Source organism: Pyricularia pennisetigena, chromosome 5 (assembly GCF_004337985.1).
Source record: "Pyricularia pennisetigena strain Br36 chromosome 5, whole genome shotgun sequence".
NCBI classification, from domain to species: Eukaryota; Fungi; Ascomycota; class Sordariomycetes; order Magnaporthales; family Pyriculariaceae; genus Pyricularia; species Pyricularia pennisetigena.
This window is the reverse complement of record NC_043743.1, coordinates 1-19,020: the sequence shown is the minus strand read 5'-3', so window position 1 is coordinate 19,020 and position 19,020 is coordinate 1.

Genomic DNA, 19,020 nt, shown 5'->3' with positions numbered 1-19,020 from the left:
TTTTTTCACTATTTTTACGGATTATAAAACGTTGGAATATTTTACGAAACCGGAAATGGTATCGGAACGGCAAATGCGGTAAGTTAAAATTTTATTTAAATCTGATTATATTTCAAAAAACCGACCAGGGAAATACGCGATAATCCCCAACGCGTTCTCGAAACGGGAATAGGACGAAATTAACGAAAAAAGGAAAACGACAATATTACGCCCAATACCCAATATAATTTTAATCGGTATTTTTTAAATATTATTATAAAATATATTACCGGCGGTCCCGGAAGGAATATTTATTTTCCAGCAACCTTATATAGCAGGATTTTGGAACGAAACAATGGAAAAAAACCCGGTATACGCCCATAAACGTAACGCGGTTTAACAAAATATAAAACGATTTTCACCCGAAGCCAAAACGATAATATAAATAGCGGATTATTTAATGAACGCCTCCGGTACGCTATTATATAAAAACTGTTTTTGGTTACCCAATTAAAAACCCCTAATTACGGTAATTTTGCAACGAACCCACGAATCCCTAATAATTGGTTATTGCGGTAAGGATAATATATTTACAATTTTGGCCCGAAATTACTATTGGAACGGGATAACCGAATATGTCCGACAATTCGTACACAATTGCGATATATACCGCAAAATAAAACCATCGAAACAACGCAAACAAAAACTGTTATAACCCCTACCAATACCAGATAGGTTTTGAAAACAAATTTTTATCGATTTTATAACGGATTTCCCAAATAATAATACGGACGCGCCGCGTTATATAATGATTATAATTAATAAATTTTCCAAATATATCCAATTAAAAGCGATAAATTCGATAAAGGTCGAAATTTACGACGCAAAATTTGTATCCATTTGGTAGCGGTTTAAAGGTTTTTTTAACGCGATTATATCGGACCGGGGGTCGCATTAGGTAAAGGGTTATTGGTCGGAATTGAACCGACAAATAGGAATTTTATACTTATTATCGACGTCCTACCACCCAAAAACGGACAGGGGTACGGAACGGATTAATTAGGAAATATAATATTATTTAAAGATTTTCGTGGCATTCGACCAAAAAAACTGGCCCGGATATTTACCCGCCGTTTAATTAGCGCTAAATAATCAAAATTCGTTAATTACGGGAATTAATTTTCATAAATTATTATTAAAATATAAGATAAATGCGGTCCCGGTAATATAGGCAAACGGACGACCGGGTTCCACGCCTAAAAACCGCGCGAATTTGTTTTTACAATATTTTAAAAACGGTTTAAACGGGGTTTACGCCGTTATGATTTATATACAGTAACGTTAAAAAAAACGCGAATAAAATACGGAAACCAGCGGACCGTTTCAAAATAAGGGATGAATTTTTTTTTAATTTACGAAACGTTAAAACTAACTACCCGAATAAAAAATTTAATTTCGTAGCGAATAAATATACGGTCGTACCAATTTTTATACCATTGACGGTTACGTTAAGCGTCCCGAAAAAAGTCCACCCCATTTTTTACGTAAAATTAATTAAAAAAACCGCGGACGACCTATTACCGTCCCAAATTTGTACCGATATTAAACCCGACCCGTTATTAATCTTATTAAATTTGGATAACAAAACCGCGGAAAAATGGGTAATAAAGGAAATCCTGGCCGCGAAAAACGTAATAAAAAAAACGTAAACGCAAATTTTTAATAAAATGGAAAAAGTACGACGAATTTACGTGGGAAAATTTGGTAACGGTGGAAAATATACGGGTATTGGACGAACTCGAAACAAAATAAGGGCCGGCCCAAACAAATAATAACCCAATATCGAAACGACGTTAATAATTAAATATCCAACCGGATTAGGGATTTACCATAATTAATTAAAAAATCGACAATTCCCCGGGAAAAAAGCGACGCGGTAAACCCAAAATAAATATTAATTTAATTAAACGTACGGTAAAAAAAATACGTAAAACTAAACCTTTTACCGGGGCGAAAAGCAATAAAAACAAACCGACGATTACATAAACCGCGCCCATCCCTGGGGCGGTGTAACCGCATCCCATTTACCCAGTTCTTAAATTAAATTAAAATATATAATACGAAACGATAATTTTACGCGGCGATAAAATATTAATTTCAAACCGAATTATACACCTCCGATTTATTATCCAGGTTTCCCTCCTTTTTATGTCCCTTTTTTATTTTAACGTCCTTTTTTTTATTTTATTATTTTCCGCGACGTTTTTAAATATCGGGAATTCCCACTATTTAACGAATTGGTTAATTTTCCGTAAAAGGGCGGTACGACGACGTATAATACTTTCGATTAAAAAAAGTTTACGACGGGATTTTTTAAAAAACGGGTTTTTGCTTATATTACGATTAAAAACACGAAAGCGCGACGAAATAGGAGTACGGGGACGAGAAAAACCAAGTATATACCGAATTGGGGCACAAATAAAATAAAATGCGACGGGGTAACGCGAAAAGAAACTTCGAAACGACGACGGGGCGTGGTAATAATAAAGGCGAAAACATGTGGGGCATACGCGGGGCGAAACTGGCGTACAGGAGCAGCGGGGGAAAGGGTTAAAACGGCAATTGAAACAGCGAAAATATTATTACTTCGGCGCGCCTCCTGCAAATTCTTTTTATAACGCGACGTATTACGTTCCTAAAAAAAGTTTAAAAATTAATAACGTTATCGAAACAATTATATACCAAAAGAGTTAAACGCATTTTCAGGTAAATAAAACCGCGTGCGAAAATTTGTACCAATTAACGGTTACAATTACCGCCGCTGCGAAAAAAATGTTGGATATAGCAGCAAAAACAATGGTTTTAGCAAAAGTCGTCGCGGCCCCGGAATTGGCCATTTTATTTTATACGTCCTAATAAACGCGGACCCAATTAGTATACGCGGTAAAAAAATTTCGAAACAGCACGGCATTTTTACCAAAGATTTTTTACTATTTACGACGGTGCCTTTAATTAAGAGTTGGACGATATGACGATTATTGTAAATCGTGTTTTTTAGTTTTCGCAAACGGCGGCGAAAAATAAAATTAAAGACGTAGGCGGCCTCGCTATAATAATAATACGATTTTTTGGTATTATAATATCGTTAGTAACTAATACCGTCGGGGGTAGGGCCATATTCCCAAACCCCATTGGTTTTGGACGTTTTTAAACAAAAAACGTAAAAAATAAACACATTTTCCGGAGCGGTGTATTTGTCGTTATTTACATTACCCTGGAGCTCCGCGGTACCGATAACGCGACGAAAACGCTGCGAATATAAATTAGCGATACCGCCCAATTGATATTTAATCGATACGATTTACGAATGGGTAACCGTTATCGTTATACGACGAAGGCAATTAACCACCACGGTGGGAAGGCCGGCCATTTCCATTACCGGCATTGATTTGTCCAAACGCTATTTATAACGCGATTAAGGAGTTAAAAGCCCGGAATATGGTTATGACGAACTAGTAACGACAAATACCGATACGAATAATAAATAGGAACGAGCAGGAAACGAAAATGGACGAAATAAAGGTAATATAAATAGAAAACAAGGCGATAGAAAAACGGGAAAAAATCGATAAAATGGTGAAAAAAGGAGGAAACGGGGACGAAAAATATCGAAATATAAAAAAATTCGGGTGGAAAAAAAATTGGAAAGCAAAAGAAATTGGGACGACAACGCGGGAAAAATGCGAAAAATTAAAACCGCAACAACTACGGGAAATAAATTGTACCAATGGATAAACAGACTTATATTACCCAAAATGAAAAAAAATAAACCGCGACAACCACCCGTAAACGGCAGGTACGATAAAAAAACCACGACACCATTATAGCCAAAAATAGGAGGGCAAAACCCGACCACGGCCTTATACCGCCCAAAATAATGGACGGGTATATTATAACAGGGCACGCGCCCGTTGGATTGCTTTGATACCTCCAAATGGGGATTACACCCGATAAAAAACGGGCGAATGCGGGTTATATTATAGATTCGTGTTTAAGGTACGTATTACGTAAAAGGATATAAAAGCGGGTTAGGGATAATATATAAAGGGAAGGACATTACCACGACCCGGACATACACCTTTTCCTCCCTTCTTCCCCCAGCGTTAGTGATAATACCAATAAGGATACTTAACGGTCCCAGGGCCGTTGGCTTACCCTATAATAAAATTGATTCGAATTACGCGAACGCATCGTTTTTTGATAGCGAAATTGCGTAAGTAACCTTATTTGCGTTATTATCAAAATTATCCTCGTTAAAGTAACAATAGGCCCGGGCTTCTGTAAAAGATTCCTGCAAAATACCTGGGGTACAATTATAGGGTAATGGTAAAAGATATTTAATATAATTTCTATTAAATCGATTAATTTATTCGGTTATTCGTTCCTGGAATTGATGATTTTCCGTTTGGAGCGTCGCGACCATTTGGCGCAAAACGTTAACGTTGGCCGGAACGTTAATAGTAAAAAGGGTTCAAAGGGTGGTTTTGTTGGAAAATGTTGTTTCGGCGATATTATTCGGTATATTTAAAAACAAAATATTAAATAGGAGCAATTAAAATGTTACGATTAAAATATCGGCTAACCTATTAATAAGGTAAAATACAGTAGGTTAAAGCAACTAAGCGTTTTAACAGGGTAGTTGGGGTTATTCATTATTGTGATGAAATTATAATCGTTTTCAAAAAAATATTAAGGTTAATTGAAATATAGAATTAATTGCTATTTAAGAATCCTAGATACGAATTTATTTATATAGTAATAAATATATCCTTATATAACTAGGTATTTACTCCGTATAAATAATCATAATTATTTTGGGGTAATTACGGCCGAGGGTAATCACTTTTTTGGTAGTAATCGTGATTATTTCCGCCCCGCCAATCGGGTTAGGGTTCCTTATTTTATCGTCACGTAACCCTATATATCCTAGTCCTTATTTTTGTTTCGAAATTCCCGCTAAATCCCGCCTGGGTTTTAACACTCCTTTCCTGCCCAACAGTGTCGGCTATCATTCTGGTCGTAATATATGAATATTTATAATTATAAATATATATATAGTTACATATGTAATCATAAATATAATCATAAATTGGGATATAATATACCGAATCTTCAGCCTTTTTAATGGTTAAACTTTCTCCCAACGATATGGTTTTGGATCGACTATTATTATCTCTCCAAGGTGGAAATTTATTAATAACATTAACAAAGTCGACCTGTTTTTTAGAACGGTTTCACTATTTATTACCTATTAGCTTCCACTACTGGGAGCCTTTTCAGGGTGTAAAAATCTGCAATCGGAAACAATATGGCCGTTTAATTTACACTGTATACACCGTAAAAGGTTGTTCTTATTTGCCCAATTGGTTTCATTAACCCTATGGTAATTTAATTTTTGGTTACGTATAACCATTATTATTTAATTTATATTATCCTTACCACGGAATTCATTCAAAATACTGGCAAATGATAAATTCATCGTATATTTATTTGAATTATTCCGTAAAAGTTGGATAATATTTTGTAGAAAAAAGGTCCAACTTTAATCCAAATTGCTCTATACCCAGCTTATAACTACTTTATCCTAGGTAATTAAACCTTTAGATTTTAGAACTCAATAAAATTCCTTTTATTTTATTCAAGTAAGCCTCGATATTCTCGAATAACTTTGGTACGGCCGAGAAAAACTCCTTTAATAAAAGGTAATCCGAAATAGAACCTTCGGAATTATATATATTTTTTAATTTATTCCAGGTTTCGTACGCAGAAATCCATTTTCTTATGTATAAAAAAGGGTTTATATCGGACAGCAATTTTATAATGGTCAAAACTTGCGTATTCTTCTTTTTATAATCCAGAGGTTTAAGGGTATTATTACCATTTTGGATACTATTGGGGATACCAGTGGGTTTTATATTATTATTAGCGTCGAAACTAATAATAACTCCCTTTTTCGACTCCAGGGTATACGCGAGTCCCTTTTTTATAAGGCCATTTAAGCACGAATAGCCCAGATAACGTAATTTTCGTCGCTTTTTGGGGTTATTATTGGGATTCTGTCGAAGCTAGCCATTTGAATAAAAGGTTTTTTGTTCATATTATATTTCGGTAACGGTCGGGATTAGGGTCGAAAAAGTTATTTGTTACGATTGAAAATATCGGGTAGCCTGTTTTTAGGGTAAAATACAGTGGGTTAAAGCAATTAAATGTTTTAATTGGGTAATTGGGGGTTTTAATAATTGGGGTAAAATTATAATTGTTTTTAAATCAATATTTAAGTTAATTAAAACCCAATTGCTGCTAAATAATCCAAGTCGAACTTATTTACATGGTAATGAGTGCGCTTTATATAAACTATTTTTCCAATGTAATTTTTCCCAATTTATTTAAGTTATATATCCCGATCGAGGTTTTATAAATTAACCGAAGTTTCTTTTTAATGGTTACGTAATACCACGTAACTGGGTTTTTATATAATCCTATTTCCTATCGGTCGGTGTTTTTTTTCGTCGAATATCGTTAAAAAGGGTGTAACCCCGTTTGGCCTCCCTAATACCGGCCCATTTATTTGGTCGTAATATTAAAATTCTTTTTTTTGGCCAAATCCCTTTAATTTTCAAATAATCTATATTCCCCTGGTCCTGGTTTTTAATTGTATTTTTTTCCTGCTAATTTTGCCGCGCCATATTTAATCGCGTAATCAAATCGAAATCTGATCGTTCGTCGACAGAACGTCGCCACGCCTTTTTCGCGTTTTTCTTTTCCTTTTTTTATGGATATATTTTTTTGTTTTTATTATTAATTTCGTGGTATAATGCGTTAAGCAATTTTACCGCAAAGCCTTTTTCGTTGTATTAAATACCTTCGCGTTAACCGTTTCAATTGCAATATACTAAATTTTTCAAATATTTAATTGCGCAATATCGGTCGGTAGCATGCGATATTTAACGCTGAAAGGAGGTTTTGGAAAAAGATATTTCAACGAAATAGCAGAGGATTTAGGAGAAACAATTATAATCTTTCCGTTTGCGAAAATAAAAAGAATTGTGGTTGAAAAAAATAATGCGAACTATATTTCGCGGGATTAACGATTGGGAGGAATTGGAATGGGTGGAGCGCGAAAAACTAAAATAGGAGGAGCGGCGGCGATCGGCTGAAGTTTTCCCCGAAGTTTTTTGGAGTCGTTTTTTCCGGACTCCAATTTTTGTTTGGAATTCCTCCTTTTTAATAAATTTTTTAAATCCTTTTTTGTTGGATAAAATAAATATTTTTGCATAATATTCAATTGGTAAGTTGTTTTATTCGTGTGTTTTCGTTTACGGTATATATTAATGGTTTTTTCATAAATTCGTTTAATAGTGTGGTTTCGAATCCCGGTCGCTTTTAACATTTGGGAATACTAAATGGTATTTTTTTAAACTGTCCTTTTTTGGCTAATATGCTCGCAAATCCAACTCCTGATAGTATTCGCGGAATGGTTTTTAACAATTTTAAAAGTGGTTAAAAGGTTCCCAAGTATTTCTTTCGTGTTTATAGTTTTCCCATTTAACAAAGTATTTTTTTTTACCGCCATAACGTTCATAATCCAATATTCGTTCGACGTTATACGCTTTTTTTTACGTCGATTTCCATTGTTTTTTATATATTGGTACCGTATGGTGTTAATTTTAATAGTAATACGTGGAACGCTGATGGAATTTCATAATTTTTGGTAGTAATAATTTGTAATTGGTTTCGCTGTTTTTTCTTTATCAATTTTAAATGGTCCAAATCTTTTAAAAATTAAATTGGCTATTAAGTCGTTATATTTTAATATTACGTTAAATAAAATAAACGTTTTTTTTTCCTAAAAGGATCATCTTTTTATCCGCTATTGGTTAACGTATTTATTCATTCTTTTTCGTACGAATTCTAATTTCTTTTGTAATTTCTAATGGAGTTTTCTCAATTCGTTTACTGGTTTATCGGTTCGAGGGGCCGTAATCGTGGTCCTTGGTTTTGCATATACGGTAGGGTTAAGTCCGTAATTAGTATAAAGCGGGGTTATTCTAATATTCTCATTTTTTAAATTATTATAAACGAACTGTGCCGTGGGTAATAATTGTACCGAATTATCATATTTATAATCTATATAGCATTTTTTATATTATTTTATTATTTGGTTGGTTTGTTTTGTTAGTGCGTTGGTTTGTCGGTGGAATGCTATGAATAATTTGTAATCGGTTTTAAGCTATTTTATTCAACATTTCCAGAACTTCAGTGTAAAAAATTTATTTTTATCCGTAATTATATTTTCTGGAAGTCCGTGGTTGCTAAAAATTTCTCGTAAAAATATATAAACGATCTTTTGGGCGTATTCATTTTTTTTATAAAACAGGAAATAAGCGTACTTAGTTAATTTATCGATTCTAATTAATATGCTGTTGTATTTAGCTTTAATGAATAACTTTTCGGAAAATAATAAGTTAACGATAAAATCCACTGTAATGGTACACCAGGCTTTGTTGGGGTTGGTAAAAGTTGTTAAAGCCCGTAAAACTAGTATTTTGCGGATTTGCTTTTTGCGCAAAATTTGTAATTTTCAATAATTTTTCGTATTTTTACAAAATTATAGTATTATTTTAACCGTTTCCAAATTTTGGAATTCCTTGGTGTCCGGAGGCCTTATTTCCGTGGACTTCTCTTATTATTTCCGGTATAGTTACTATGTAAATGGTTATCAAATTTGGGTAAACTGGTCAAAGGTTTCCGTTACCGTTTACTATAAAAACTTTTCGTATTTCCTCGGGTATTATATTTTTATAATTTGGTTTTCGGTTAAAGGCGTCCGCCCTACCGTTTTCTATTTTTTTTTGATAAATAATCCTAAAATGGAATTTTAATAAGAATTTTACCCATTTAATTTGTCGTGTATTTAACATTTTGCTAACGGCAAAATGGGTTAGGTTTTTAGGGTCCGTATAAACTAATATTTCGTAATTAATTTTGGATAATTATGGTTTCCATTTTTCAAATATTCGGATAACAACTATAAATTTTCTCTCGTGGATTTAGTAGTTGAATCTTGGTTTATATAATTCTTATAACAAAAGGCGCAGAAATGTAGGCGTCCTTTTTCGTTTCGTTGGTTGAATTATCCTCTGGTTGTATAATCGGATGCGTCGGTTCCGATTTGGAAACATTTTATTGAATCTGGTATTTTGAAAATTGGTTATTGTATTATGACGTTTCGTAATTGTTTAAATACCTATTATACTTACGCCGTCCATTTAAGATCTAAATCCTTGCTGGTTATATTGTTTAATGGGGTGGCGATCGCGCCGTAACCTTTAATAAACCCTTTAATGAAAATTTACAAATCCAAAATGTACTTGAATGTTTTTTACGTTCTGTAATGGGGATTATTCCTTTACTGTTTGGATTTTTAATTTTTCCAACCTAATTTTTCCAGGGGCGATTATATATTTTAAAAAATCAATTTATTTAATGTAAAAAATGTATTTTTCGGGTTTAGTTAGAAACTCAACGTTTTATAGCTTTTGTGAAACTATGTAAGTATATTTTTTTTATTTTTCCACCGTTTTGGAAAAAATCAGGATACTGTCCAGGTAAATAACGATAAAAGCTTTTAAATATTCCCCAAAAACGTGGTTGATTATAATTTGCAAAGTTGCGGGGGCGTTGGTAAAACCGAAAAGCATTACCAGGTATTCGTAATATTTTTGTTTAATGCGAAATACTATTTTCCATTTTTCGCCTTCCTTTATATGGATTAAATTATATATTGCTCTAAAGTTTAATATTGTAAAATGTTATATTTGCTAAAACATATTTCAGAATTTTCCTATCAATGGGAGTGACTAGCAACTTTTTTATCATAATATCGTTTAATTGTTTATAATCCACGCATAATCGTAATTTTTCGTGTTTACTGGTATCAAAAGGACCAAATATCCTGCTGGTTATATCGATTTTTTAATATGTCCTTTTTTAAAGTTTTTTGCGAAATATTCGTTTAAAATTTTAGTTTAAATGGGAGTTTCACCCTATATCTATGGAATTTTAATTGGGTTCCTTTTTTTAATAGTATTATATAATCGAACGAACTGTGTTCGGGTAATCCGGTTTCGGATTTTTGGGCAAATAATCGTATATTAGCTTTTTATTTTTCTAGGATTTTGCCTTTTTGGTTTGTTTTTTTATAATTAATGTAACAATATGGGTTGCTAACAGGGGGTTAGGCATTAGCCTAGGTGCGGCGTGGTGCTAGTTGCGGTGTAAAAGCCTGTAATCACAGGGTTTATATGCACTAAACTCACCAATTTTGGGATTGATAGATTTAATTCATTGGTGGGGGAGACTTTGCTTTGTCTCCCTTACATATTCTCCGACATCGAAGTGGGGATCCGCACCCCGCAAAGGGTTCCAGTGCCGCACACGATTTTCCGAAAAATTGTTTTGTATGCGTTGTTGAAAAAACACCCTCATTTCCATACAAACCATTTCTGGGTTCGCACTGATTTGCTGATTTGGTGAAAATTTTAACCCGGTACAGGGTAGCTGACTCGTAAATGCAGGGTGGGTATTAAACCCGGTACAGGGTGAAACCCCACTCACTGATTTGAATCGCAACTCCTGCAACACACAAAATATAACAGAAAATCTCACAACCTCAGCAGCCCCATTTCGGCACTATCTATTGTGGTTTATATACAAATAAAAGTGGACCCATTACATGCTAAATAACGCATATATTTAACAATTAATATTAAGTAATTGGATCGGTTTTAACTTGTAAATAATCGCTTTTTTTCCGATATTGGCTCCGGGGTTAGTCGTCCTTCCTATAAATACGCCATTTGGTTTATTTGGTTTTTCCATATTTTATATTTCTTATATAAACCCTGCTGTACTAAAAATTAGTTAATAATTGAATGTTTTTCCTATTATACCTGGCCTATAGTCCAATTTACTTTGGGGTTGCTTTTTTAAATTAGGGAATTTTTTAAATTATCGTTTTATTCCCTATTTCCGTAATATCCAAAATAATTTGTTTTTTTCGTCCATAATTTTCCATCCAAAGGTATGCAGTTTTTGTTTCGATGGTACTGTTCCCGTATAAAACTGCTTTCTTTTCACGGTTTACAATCGATATAGTTTTTTTTTATTATCAAAATACTTTTCGTTTTTTCACAATTTTGGGGCAAATGTAGTTGCTTTATACTCCGCTGTTAAAAAGCGTTCGTTGAAATTTTCCGTGAAATCGTATATTTTAATATATATAATTCTGCGCTGCTTTGGCAGTTTGCGGAACGTTTAAGGTTTTTTATTTTGTTGTTATTATTACATTTTGGTGTTTTGTCCCGTTTGGCCATTTTAGTTTTTTAATTTGCTGGACTTGCGTCGTTGGTCCATATTTCTTTTGTTTCGGGGCGTATTGCTGCTTTTAGCTTTGATTTAATCGAATGGGTCTCCCAGTAATGCGGGTTTTTTCGTACGTTCGTAGGTATTACGTTGTTTCCAACGTTAGGGTTCCACACGACTTTGATTATTAGTGCGGGTCCCGGTTATCGTAGCTTTATTTCGTACTATGTTTATATTTTAGCTAATATATATATATTGCAAATATTTCGGATGTATTCGTACCATGGACATTGTTTTTGATCATAATATACTATAGGGTAATCGTTATAAAAGGCAAAAATCACCGCTGGTCCAGTTTTAAATCGTATTTCAATTTCCCAATTGGGTAGATTATATTAAAAGGAAAGTTATGGAATGAATTGTGAGGTGAATGTATATATGAGGTAAATATATATAAAGCGAAAAAGGTCATTTTTTATAAATAGAATAGAGATAAAATTGTATTGATAATTAACAGTTGGTTGTCTATTAAGTAGAAATCCATATAATCTAATAAATAGATAAATGGATCAATGAATAGATAAATCGATCGATGGATAGATTTTAAAACCTCGTCTAATTTTAAAGCGGGAAGTTCTTCCCTATTTTATCTGCAAAAGTATTGTATTTGACAATGTATGTATTACAAATCCACGTATTAAGGTTTGCATTACATTTTCCCAATTAGGATAAAATAAAACAACGCAAAAGCGTTTACCTATTTATGTATGTGGCTATTTTGAACGTCTTATATTTGAAACGTTGCATAACGCAATCGTCAAAACCTTACCTATATTAATATCTTCCGTTCATTTTTACCAACATAGGTTTGCCTGTGGATCGCATAATCTCCACATAATCTACGTTCATTTCTTTTGCCCAAATAGGTCAAAGGGGTACATGCATGATTCGTATGCAATTGTATTGCATTATTTGATTCATACACGTTATAAATTGCATAATAATATACAACATTATATATAATAATTATGCATCATTGTGCATAATGATCCTGCATTATTATGCATACTAATCATACATTATTGTGCATACTAATTATACATTGTTGTGCATACTAATTATACACTATTGTGCATCGTTATGCATCCCAGTATTTACTACGTGCTTGAGCTTAAAATTTAAGTTCATTATTCTTTTACGGATTGCATAATAATCATGTCTAGTTGTGCAGAATTATAGAACGTAGTATATAATGCGTGTCTGAGCTTATAATATAGGCTTATCATTTTTGTAAAAGTGAAAAAAACTTTGGTGTATCAATTCTTTTATATACTTATAAACAAATGTTCTTCAATCTGTTTTTTTAAATTTTATTTGATTAAATAAAGCAAAAAAACAAAAATAATATAAATTTAGCGCTTTTTTTATACAAAAAAATAACAAAGGCGGGTATTATAAATCGAATTTTATGCTGACGTCTGTTTATATACGTAATCCACTCCTTAAAATCTTAGTTTTATTAATGTCAAAATTTGCAAAACTATAAAAACGGTTCGATTGTAAATTATATATAAAATTGATTATACCTTACCTATCCGCATATTTAACGCTTTATAATCGGATATATGTACCAAACTCTAATGCTATACTACGTACATATATACGACCTCCCACGTGCAGAAACTATAAAGTCTGGCTTTGAAACAAAAATAATATAAAATTAATCAAATAAAGCGAAAAGATTCATAAAATATGTATTTAGTATTTTTTATTATAAAAAAGCTTTGAAAGCCAATATTATGAATTGGGTTAAATTTGGACGTTTATTTATACGTAGTCCAATCCCTGGAACTTTGCTTTTACTATCGTTAAAATTGGTAAAAACATAAACAAGTTTCGAATGTAAATTATATATACAAAATGTATATTTTGCCTATCCGCTTATCTATCTGCTTATATAATGCGATATGTATACGGAAGTTTAGTACAACGGTACATATATGTATACGACCCTCCACGTGCAGAAAGTATAAAATTTGGTCAAAAATTAAAAGTAATATTAAACCAAATCGAAAAAACAGTACCGCCATGAACGGATTAAGCGCAGATGGTATCCAATTCGGCCGTTATGTGAACACGGCTAGCGGAGGGCTAATTATATTAGCTACCCTGCATTATCATACAACGGCTAGCACGGGCTGATTCTATCAGTCACCCTGCATCGAAAAAAATAAATAAATAACAAATAAAACGTATACACGTTTATTATACACACAAAGTCTTATATATCACGTCTTTGTTCATAGTTTCAACAACAAAATAAATACGTCATATATAATCTAGCTTACTGGTATGATGCACGTACAAATAATCTATATTATATATACGTTGCCGAAGTGCGTGGGTTCGAATCCCGTTGTGGTCGCAGAGTTTCTGTGCATGCATGAGCACAATAGGCCGTTAGACTCAATGGGCCGTTAGGTTCAATAGGTTGGCAGGTTAGTCACATGAATAAGGCCAAATTATATAACGTGACCCCGCATTCCGGACATCCGGATCGAAGATCTGCACCTACGGATTCGAACACGTAATTCACAACTTAACCTTAGAATTATCACCTTCATAACCTTTATCGATTTAACGATTCAACGAATTAATTGTGCAACAATATATTATCTCTATTACCCGCTAGCGAACGGTTATTCGCCATTTCAACGTTCCATTAACCTTAAACGGGATCCACCTTTCCCCGCGTTCAAAATTAAACTTATTCTATTTCGTAACCTCTTCACAGGTTATAAGCCCGGATTAGCTTATACCAACGAAATCGATACTAATACCATTAAATCCATCGATTATTCTTCATCCCTATTTCGGATCAGCCCGAGTCTTGTACCATTCGATAACTTCATTTACGCTCTATTTAAAGGTGTAACTGCTTAAACTGGAATCGTACGCGCCGTCGAAAAAACCAGACCGTTATACTGCGGCACTAATTATACCTACCTATATACCTCAGCAAACACTCGCCTATATTTTCACCGCTATTTGACCTATCGATACGAAACCTATACCACCCAGAAGCTCTTTTCAAACCTATCCAACCGAGTAATCCTTACTACCCTAATCCCGACCGTTACTGGAACACAATACAAACAAAAGACCCTTTATTCAAAATGGCTACCTTCGACAAAATCCCAATGGTAACCCTAAAAGGCACCGAAAATTACGTTATTTGGGCTAGTTGCGCCCAAACGGCCTTGGAAGTGAAAGGACTCGCGTATACCCTGGAGCAAAAGGAAGGAATTATTATTAGCCTCGACGCTAATAATAACATAGAACCCACTGGTATCCCAAATGGTATTATTAATAATAATAATAATAATAATAATAATAATAATAATAATAATAATAATAATAATAATAATAATAATAATAATAATAATAATAATAGTAATAATAATGATAATACCTTTGAACCTCGGGATTATAAATCCAAAAATACGCAGGCTTTAGCCTTTATACAATCACTGTGCGATAAAAAACCTCTTTTATAAAAAAATGAACTTCTGCGTACGAAGCCTGAAATAAATTAAAAAATATATATAATCCTGAAAACTATACTTCGGATTTCTGTTATTTAAAGGAATTTTATTCGGGCGTACTAAAATCGTTGAATAATATCGAGGCTTGTTTGAACAAAATAAAAAAATTATATTTAATTTTAAGATTTAAAGGTTTAATTACTCAGAATATGGTTATTATTATTACGATCAAGGTATCGGGTAACCTGTTCTTAGGGTAACTTACAGTGGGTTAAAGCAACTGAACGTCTTAATTGGGTAACTGGGGATTTTCAATAACTGGGGTAAAGTTATAATCGTTTTCGAATAAATATTGAGGTTAACTAAAGTTATAAAATTGATTGCTGCTTAGCAATCCTAAAATTGAATTTATTTATGTGGTAATAAATATGTCCTTATATAGTCCTTTATCCTGAATATAATATGTGTAATATGTCCCATAGCCAGCGTATTACTTGTTTTACTAAAATTAAAATGTAATATATTAATTATATCGTTTTTTTGGTGGTTAGGTGGGGTTACGTATTTTTTTTGTAATTTTGTTTCCTGTCCGTCGGTGTTTTTTCTGGTCGAGTATCGTTATGAGGGGTGTAACCCCGCTTGGCCTTATTGATACCGACCCGATTTGCTTAATTATAATATCAAATCTCCTTTTTTTTGGCCAATTTCCTTTGGCCTTTAAATAATTTATATTCCCCTAATTTTTATTTTTATTTCCATATGTCTTTTTTGTTAGCCTTTTTACGCCATATCCAATCGCGTAGTTAAATTTCGTGGTCGCATGTCCACCGTTCGTCGCAAAGATTTGTTTTTTGTACTTTTTTTTTCGGCGGTCGAAATGCCTCTTTATTTTGTTTGCGAATCGCAAAGGATCGCGAAATACGTTATATCGCCTCGGAATTCCTTTCGTTGTGTCGAATATGTTCGCTTGGGTCGCTCGCGATGCGATATTATAAATATTTCCCGGAAAACAATTGCATAGAATCGCGGCCCAATATTTAAAATTTAAATTTAAATTGGAGGCGGCGGAGGACAAAGCTTTTCGGTTGAGTAAACAAAAGAAAATGTGGTTTAAAAAAATAATAAAGGCGGTTCGTCGTGGTATCGATAATTTGGAAAAGTTAATTTAAATCGAGCGTAAGGAGGTAAAACAGGAGGAACGGCGGCGATCGGCCGAAATGTTTCCTAAAATATTTTTGGAATCGTTTCTTCCGGATTCCAATTTTGCCTGGGATTCGTTTTTCCTAATAAGTTTTTTAAATCTTTTTTTGTTGGATAAAGTAAATGCTTTTACGCAGTATTCGGTCGGTAAATTGTTTTATTCATGTGTTTTGGCTTATAATATGTGCTAATCGTTTTTTTGTAAATTCGTTTAATGGTATGGCTTCGAATCCTGGTTGATCCTTAGCTTTTGGGAATAATAGGTGGTATTTTCTTAAATCGTCCTTTTTTTGGCTAATTTATTCGCAAATCCAGCTTTAAATAATGTTGGTGGAGTAATTCCTGGCAATTTAAAAGGTTGTTAAAAGGTTCCCAAATATTTTTTTCGTGTTTATAATTCTCCTATTTAATAAAGTATTTTGTTTTACAGTAATTGCGTTTATGGTCCAGTATTCGTTCGACGTCGTACGTTTTTTTATGTGTCGATTTCGATTGTTTTTAATACATTGGTACCGGGTGGTGCTGATTCCAGTAATAATACGGGGAACGTTGGGTAGATTCTTATAATTCCTGGTAATAACAGTTTGTAATTATTTTCGCGGCTGATTTTTTTGTCGATTTTAAAAAGTCCAAATTTTTTAAAATTAAATTTGCTATTTGGTCGTTATGTTTTAACATTACGTCGAACAAAATAAACGTCATCTCCTTCCTGGAAAAATGGTCTTTTTATCCGATATCGGTTAACGTATTTGGTTATTTTTTTTCGTACGAATTCCAATTCCTGTTGGAATTTTTGGCGGAATTTTCATAATTCGTTTACTTGTTTATCGGTTCGTTGGGCCGTAATCGTGGTTTTTGGTTTTCCATATACCGTAAGATTAAATCCGTAATTGGTATAAAACGGGGTTATTTTAATATTTTTATTTTTTAAACTGTTATATACGAATTGTGCTATAAATAATAACCGTACCCAATTATTTTGCTTATGGTTTATATAACATTTTTAATATTGTTTTAAAATTTGGTTTGCTCGTTTTGTTTATCCGTTTATTTGTGGGTGGAATATTGTAAATAATTTGTGGTCGGTTCCTAGCTATTTTATTAAAAATTTCCAAAACTTTAATGTAAAGATTTGTTTTTATCCGTAATAATGTTTTTTGAAAACCCGTGGTTGCTAACAATTATTCGTAAAAATGTGTAAGCAATTTTTTCGCCGTTGCTACTTCCTTTATAAGGTCAAAAGTAGGCGTATTTAATAAACTTATCCATTATAATTAATATATTATCGTATTAAATTTTAGTTAATAGTTTTTCGGAAAATGGTAATTTAACGATAAAATCCATTATAATGGTTTACCAGGCCTTATTAGGGGTTGGTAAAAATTATAGGAGCCCGGAAAGTTTGTATTTAACGGATTTGCCTTTTGCGCAAAGTTCGTAATTTTTAATAATTTTTCGTACTTTTTATCGTATTCCTGCAAAATAATGGTGCTGTTTTAACCGTTTCCATATCTTGAAAATTCTTGGGTGTCCGTGGGTTTTATTTTCGTGGATTTTCCGTATTTCTTTTGGTATAATTACCGTGTTGGTCGTTATGAGATTTCGGTGAACTGGTAAAAGGTTTCCGTTGTCGTTTACCGTAAAGCTTTTCCGTGTTTTTTCGGGTATTATATTTTCGTAGTCTGGTTTTTTGTTAAAGGCGTTGGCCCTACTATTTTTTGTTCTTTTTCGGTAAATAATTTTAAAATGGACTTATAATAGGAATTTTGCCGATATAATTTGTCGTTTGTTCAATATTTTGCTGGTGGTAAAATTGGTTAAATTTTTATAGTCCGTATAAATTAATATTTCGTATTTAGCTCCGGATAGCTGTGGTTTCTATTTTTCGAATATTCGGATAATAACCATAAATCTTTTATCGTAAATTTGGTAATTAAGCTCTGGTTTATGTAATTTTTGTAAAAAAAAGGCGTAAAGGTGTAAACGTCCTTTTTTGTCCCGTTGGCTAAGTTGTCCTCCGATTGTATAATCGGATACGTCGGTTTTGATTTCGAAAGGTTTCGTTGGATTTAGTATTTTAAGGAGCGGTTTTTGTGCTATTGCGTTTTGTAGCTGTTCGAAAGTTTGCTGTATTTGCTCCGTCCGTTGTAATTTTAAAGTTTTTTTGGTTATATTAGTTAATAGGCTGGCGATCGCGCCGTAACTTTTAATAAACTTTTTGTACAAGTTTACGAATCCAAAAAATGCCCGAACGTTTATTACGTTTTATGGTTAGGGCCATTTTTTTATTGTTTGGATCTTTAATTCCTCCGGCCTAATTTTTCCAGGGGCGATAATATATTTTAGGAAATTAATTTCTTTGCTGTCAAAAATGCATTTTTCGGGTTTAATGAAAAATTCAACGTTTTGTCATTTTTGTAAGATTGTGTAAACGTATTTTTTTATATTCCTGCAACGTTTTGGAGAAAATAACGATATGGTCCAGGTAAATAACGATGAAAATATTTAAACATTGTTAAAAGGAAGGTTATGTGATGAATTGTGAAGTGAATATTATGAGAATAATAAGCTTATATTATAAGCTTAAGCACGTAATATATACTACGATACATAATTATGCACAATTATGCATAATTATTATGCAATGCATAAAAGACTAATAAGCTTATATTATAAGCTTAAATACGTAATATATACTACGATGCATAATTATGCACAACTATGCATAAATATTATGCAATGCATAAAAGAATAATAAACTTATATCATAAGTTTAAGCACGTAGTAAATACTACGATGCATAATTATGCACAATGATGTATAATTATTATGCACAATAATGCATAATTAATATGCACAACAATGTATAATT